Source organism: Ixodes scapularis, unplaced genomic scaffold, assembly GCF_016920785.2.
Source record: "Ixodes scapularis isolate PalLabHiFi unplaced genomic scaffold, ASM1692078v2 PGA_scaffold10__122_contigs__length_95168666, whole genome shotgun sequence".
Classification (NCBI taxonomy): domain Eukaryota; kingdom Metazoa; phylum Arthropoda; class Arachnida; order Ixodida; family Ixodidae; genus Ixodes; species Ixodes scapularis.
This window is the reverse complement of record NW_024609836.1, coordinates 94,289,244-94,295,254: the sequence shown is the minus strand read 5'-3', so window position 1 is coordinate 94,295,254 and position 6,011 is coordinate 94,289,244. Positions and strand designations below refer to the sequence as shown.

The 6,011-nt window shown below is 45.4% G+C and overlaps 1 non-coding gene across 1 annotated transcript; it reads right to left on the bottom strand.

Annotated features, from left to right (window-relative positions):
• Positions 1 to 5,523: 5,523 nt before the first annotated feature.
• Positions 5,524 to 5,605, bottom strand: Trnas-aga. Its single transcript has one exon. It is a non-coding gene; the product is annotated as a tRNA-Ser (tRNA).
• Between the last annotated feature and the right edge of the window lie 406 nt (positions 5,606 to 6,011).

The window sequence follows — 6,011 nt, the reverse complement described above, 5'->3', positions numbered from 1 at the left end:
TATCAACTTTACTCCTTTTTTTGTGTGTGTGTGTTCTGAATTTGTATAATGGGGTGTCCAAACAGGACACTACAAAACACACGACTCCGACAAATCGTGAAAATTGAAGCGGACGCGCCCGCTTCAATTTTCACGATTTGTCGGAGTCGTGCGTTTTGGAGTGTCCTGTACATGTGTTTCCCACATAGACATAATACTATTGTCCTGTCTTGCCATCTCGGGCAATCGACCATTTTCAGAAATCGGTGGTTCTGGAGGTTTTCGTATGAAAATATGTGAGCACCTACTCAAGAGAGCGCGGGCTTTCGCTGAACCAAGGAAGCTAGGTCATTCTGGCTCTACTAAGCCGCAGTCGCTTAATTTTGGGCTCTCTTCATGTTACTTTTGTGCCCTTTATGGCTTATGTTTTGCCCCAAAGTTCGTTCAAAGATGGAATCCCGGACAAAAGCTCACCAGGAGAAAATTCCATCCTATCCAAAAATTCCGCACAGCTTCCCAAAGTGGTCAATTGTCTTGTACTTGTCCTAAAGACCCAACTCCCGTTTCTTAAAAATATTTTTTAAAAAATTGGCAACTCAATGATTTGTATAATACAGTTTGGCTTCAGTTTCCCTCCCACATCACCCTCAGATAATCCTTAATTTCAAATACATTTACAACGCAGAATAAAGGAAACAATATAATTTTCTTAACCATTCACCCACTTCAAATATTAACCTGAAACCCCAACAAACCCATTCATTAGTTATGAAGAGACTTATCAGCTCCACTCAATTTCGGTGACCTATTATTTCTTTCTAAAATCGTTGCTTCTCCGCCTGTTATGGCTTATCTGTCGACACCTTTGCATGGGATGGGGGGTAGCAGTTTTCCTGAAAATGGTGCAATGTTCATCGCGTCCGCACTTTATCCCAGCCCTTGATTCGCCCTGGTAGCCAAAAAAATAATTAGGTGAGCTTTTGTCCGGGTCTGTGCAAAACGGGTGAGCTTTTGTCCGGTGAGCTTATGTCCGGTGAGCTTCTGTCCGGTGAACTTTTGTCCGGTTACCCAAAGATGATGATGCTTTATCTTTCCCCGTGCACAGCGCGCACATGGTTTCATCCTGGGAATCCTCAAAGCCAGTTTGCTGCCAGGTGGAGCCAGGTGTTTTAAAAATAGTGGATTCTAAGCTTTCGGACAAAGCGGAAAGCTTGCGTGTGCAGACCAGAGAGAAGCAATGTTATCCACGCAATGGTGTCTGCGGTTTTTTCTCAATAACTGCATACTGTAGACGACTTTATTTTCGCGAATTCACGCACACAATATTTTGCGATTTGGAGCTATGCATTTGATATCGGAGGTGATATATCCGTGTGATAAATTTTTCCTGGTATTTTTGAAGTCGCTAAGTTTGCAAAATTTAGGTCCTGGCCAAAATTAAGTTGTGTGCTGCATATAATACCATTCACTGAGCCGGCACGGCGTCGTAGCCACGAGCAACAGCTGCGTTAAAAAAAAAAAAAAGGAGTGTTCTATGAGTCAAGAAAGTAGGAGAAGCTCCTCCCACAAGCGTGATGCGCCCGTTTCAAATTCATCCGCAGTCAAAAGAAGAGTTCACTGGAGGCGCCCCTTGTTCTGCTTCAATGAATAGATATCGGCCAACTTGTCTCCGACCCCCAATTTTTAAGAAAGCGACCTTTGCATTCATCGGGGAGGGAACGGGGAGGGAACCGAGCCCCTGAGAGTTGCCTTTGTATTCATAGGAGGGGGAACCTAACCCCCCGAAGTCGTATTTGCTTCCATCGGAGGGGAAAACTCTGATCTCCCTCTCGTGGCTTCCACAATGCTAAGTCAAAGTCGAAAGATAAAGCAAATATTTACAGGAAGGCAAGACCCTCTCCCGCGTTAGTCACGACGTCACGGAAACGATGGGACGCTATTGGATGCGGAGGTGGCGGAGGGATATCTGAATCCCCTGGAGGGGCGTTTGCCGCTACCTTCTTGACCTGTAACTTACTATTAGCGGCGAGATGTTTCGGTGGCGCCCTCGTACGGTTGCCTTTCGTGACGTCATTACCTTGCAAACATCAAGTCCGAAGGTGTTTGTATTAGCATGGCGGAAGCTTGAAATCATAGCGTTCTTGAACCAACACTGTCAACACCGTCAAAATTGAAGTCCTCACGTTCCTCTTATATCCGTTTATGAGAACTCCTTTGCTGACATCATAGTCAGCATTCGGCCAATCGTGGAAGGCCGACCACCGCGACGCTTTCGGTCGCGCACGTCGCCATTAGGGGTGTCGCGAACCGGTCGCGGTTCGAGTTCGACCAGGTTCGACTTTTTCGAACTTTTAGTGGAAAGTTCGACGAACCTTGTATTGAGGTTCGACTCGTGTGCGCATGCGCGACAGGCTGGCCACTTCATTTCATTTCATTTCATTTCATTTATTTACTCTCAAGGCCGAAGCATTACAGAGAGGAGTGGTGAAGCAAAAAAAAAAATAATAATAATACAACATGAACATAAACACAGCAGGGAGATTACAAAAAATGGTTGCAAATGGCGCTTTTGAAACGGTCGCTGTCGGTGATTGAAGCGATGGAGGCGGGGAGGTGGTTCCAGTCTGTGCAGGTTTTGGCTTCGGATTGGATGGTAATGGCTAAGAGATGAATTAAGTGCAGCGCTGATTGGCTATTTCAGTTAATACAGTACTAAAAATTAAGTTATTAACTTCTTCAGTGATGAGAATTAGTTTCTTTTAATTGCAGCTGTTCACAAAATAAAATAACCCCTTGCATAAAAAAAAAATTCTCCAAACCTAGACATGCTTGTACTGAGGTCTGGCCACACTGTCCATAAAGTCGAACCGGTCGAATCTGGTGAAAATTTCGAAGGTTCGTCGAACCGGTTCGACTCAGTCGAACCCCTGAAGTTCGACCAAAAAATCTGGTTCGACAAAAGTTCGCGACACCCCTAGTCGCCATAACCGCGCAACTTTCTGCTCGGGAGAGTTGTGGCGACGACAAATTTAAACGCGAGAATCTTGGTATCTTGTATGTGTGTCGCCTTCCTGCTCTTTCTTTGCAATTGCGTTGCTATTCTACACCTTTCATGCAATGCCTTTATGTCTTGTTCTTTTTCTTCCCGTTTTTTTTTTTTAAGTTATCTCTCTGCTCTCCTTCCTTCTATCATTTTCTAAAACCTCATCTTTTTTTCTCTTCATTTTTTTTTGTTGTCAGTCATCTTTCGTATATTGGTCTTCGCTTTTTACCCTTTGTTTTACTTCCTGTTTATTCTCTCATCTCAGTACTTCAGATTTCTGTCAGTCATTCTTTCCTCCTCTCAGTTTCCCCTCTATATTCTTCGCTTTTCCATTTTCTTTTTCTATCTTCACTGTTTCTCCATGGAATAATTTTTTTTGCGGTACCTTTTTTCTTGTTTTTATTTTTATCTTGTTTGATACTTCTCATTGTTACTCTCTCCCCTCAGCGTTTCGGTTGGCGTGTCTGTCTCTCTTCGCTCGCTAGCACACTGTCAGACTTTTCTAATCTTTCTTCCCCTCTTTCCTCTTACTCTTCATTTGCGCGTAAATAATGCGCAAAGTTTGCTCCTTTTTTTCTTTCTTTTTTATTGGAAAAAAAAGTGGTCTGCCTCAACGGGCGACTTGTCTCTCAGCTGTAGATGAGCAATTTAACCAGTGCAGTACAACCGCTAGCCTGGGGTTTTCAACGTGCTCCACGCAGTAGTGAACCACGACCGCACGCCGGTACGATGCTCATCCAGATCGAAACGGGCAAAGGTAAAGATTAAACTTAGTTTTTAATGCGAAAGCATTAGCTGTCTCATATGGAGCGAACCGACGTCATCAGCTTTGAAGCCGCGCCAAACGGCCCCTTCCCCTGCCTGTCCCAATGTCGTCTGTAGCAGAAATCTGATGGATAGGCTCCCATTGGCTTTCGTGCGGCGTAGTTCCAAAAAAAAAAAAAAAAATAAATAAAAACGCCACCGGAGGCCTTCCCTATGGCGGCGCAGCGGCTTGGTCGCCGGTAAAATGTGCGGCGGTGCGGGCCTGGCCGCACAGCCCGCCCGGGCAAACTCCGGAGGGGGTGCACGGCCGAGCTCGGCGCGTCGCGACCACTTGACGAGAGCGCGCGCTCGGCCGTCGAAACGTGGCCGTCCATGCCACTACGCCGCAAACGAACGAAAGGAGCGGAAGTACGACATTGACGCTTTCGCATTCATAACTCGCAAAAAATGTCCTCAGACCGTTGTTTTTTTTTTTTTTTTTTTTTTTTTTTTTTTTTTTTGCACAGTTATTTATTGAAGTCAAGCATGGGGCACAAATTGGACACGATTGCAGCGTCAGCGTTCGGCTGGGGCTCGTGTTCCCGCTGATTTGACACGAGTCCGAGCCGAACGCTGACGCTGCACTCGTGTCCAATCGGCGCCCCGCGCATTCTTCATGCGCTGCGCGAAGTAGTTCCTTCTACATTAGGTTGTCGGAAGAAAAACAATGATTTTGGTGTTTGATACGCCTACTTCTCGATAACATGCATCTAATATATGTATCTTCATTCTCCTCATGAAAGGGGAAATTAATCACGGTCCCCATAAAGCCCGACTCTTTTTTTTTTGTAGTTGTATATTGGCTTGTGCACTGCTAATTCCCTCTGATGTTCGCCACCAGTATCTTATCGATCTCTTTGTCTCGTTTCTAAGGCTTACTCCCAGAGTTGTGCTAATTGAATGTGTCGTTTTCCCCCATCTTTCATTTCGTTTCATTTCATTTTTTATACCTTAAGTGTTCCTGAGGTGGCATTACATGACGGGATAATACAAAACACAGTTAATTTTTTTCAAAAAATTAAATACAATCTTTCCTCTGCTTTTTTTATTTTTGCTATCTAAATCTAGACAGTTTTGTAGATGTAGCCAGCAACAGCCACCCGTCCCGCGACTCGCGGGACTGTCCCGCATTGAAGGCTCGTGTCCCGCGTCCCGCGAGAAAGTCCCAAATCTTCAAAATGTCCCGGATTTCACACTCGTAAAATTCACTCTGCAACTCATGGTGCTGCCGAACAACGGGGCACGCGGAAGCGCGGAGGTCGCTGGTAATCCTGGGAATCGCAATGGTACGCCGTTTTCTATCCAAGCATCGCGGGAAGCGACCGTCCTTGAACGAGAATCGACGCGCATGCGGCGTTGTGCCTCTCCCCTTGGTGGCGAAATATAAGAAAAAATTGCTCGCCAAAAGTTTAAATATAAATTGTAATTATTATCAACACTGTGTCAATGCGAAAGGGTTGGTGTGGAATTCCTTTTTAGTGAAGATAGCCACACAAGGCAAAAAAGCATGGCTGCATTTCCGTCATGTATTTTAACATGACAAACGCACTTCTCATTTCATGGAAGCAAGAATTCAGTTAAAGGGCAACTCCAGTCAATATTAGGGGCGAAGCTCCTTAGGGCCTAGCCTTGTCCGTCCGGCGTCCGTGCTCACATCGATTGCCATCCTATCTGCCTTCTTAAAAGAAAAAAGTTTGCGCAGTCGACAGGATTCGAACCTGTGCGGGGAGACCCCAATGGATTTCTAGTCCATCGCCTTAACCACTCGGCCACGACTGCGGGACGAGTAGGGGCTCTGAGATCTGGTAGTAACTCAAGAGCTGCGGATGTCGTGGATGAAACGTTGCATGTGGCCGCTCAACGTCTATACAAGAGAGGGCGCTGCGGTCAAATGCATATATAATCGGGTTAAACTTTGCATGCATTGGCTCAACGTTTATAGACGAGAGGGCGCTGCGGTCAAATGCTCAAATGCGTATATAACCACGTTCCATACCACAAATTTTCTTTCTGACATCAGCACTACTTATGAACAAAATCAGTATCATCAGCACCACCAGAGCTTCGCCACAATCAACATCATTCACCACGTGGAGATGCGGTCATTTTTTAAACTTAAATTCGACATTCCCTCTAATCCGCCAGGTAGTGGATTGGAAGTCTAAGTCGCTAACTGGCGATTAGT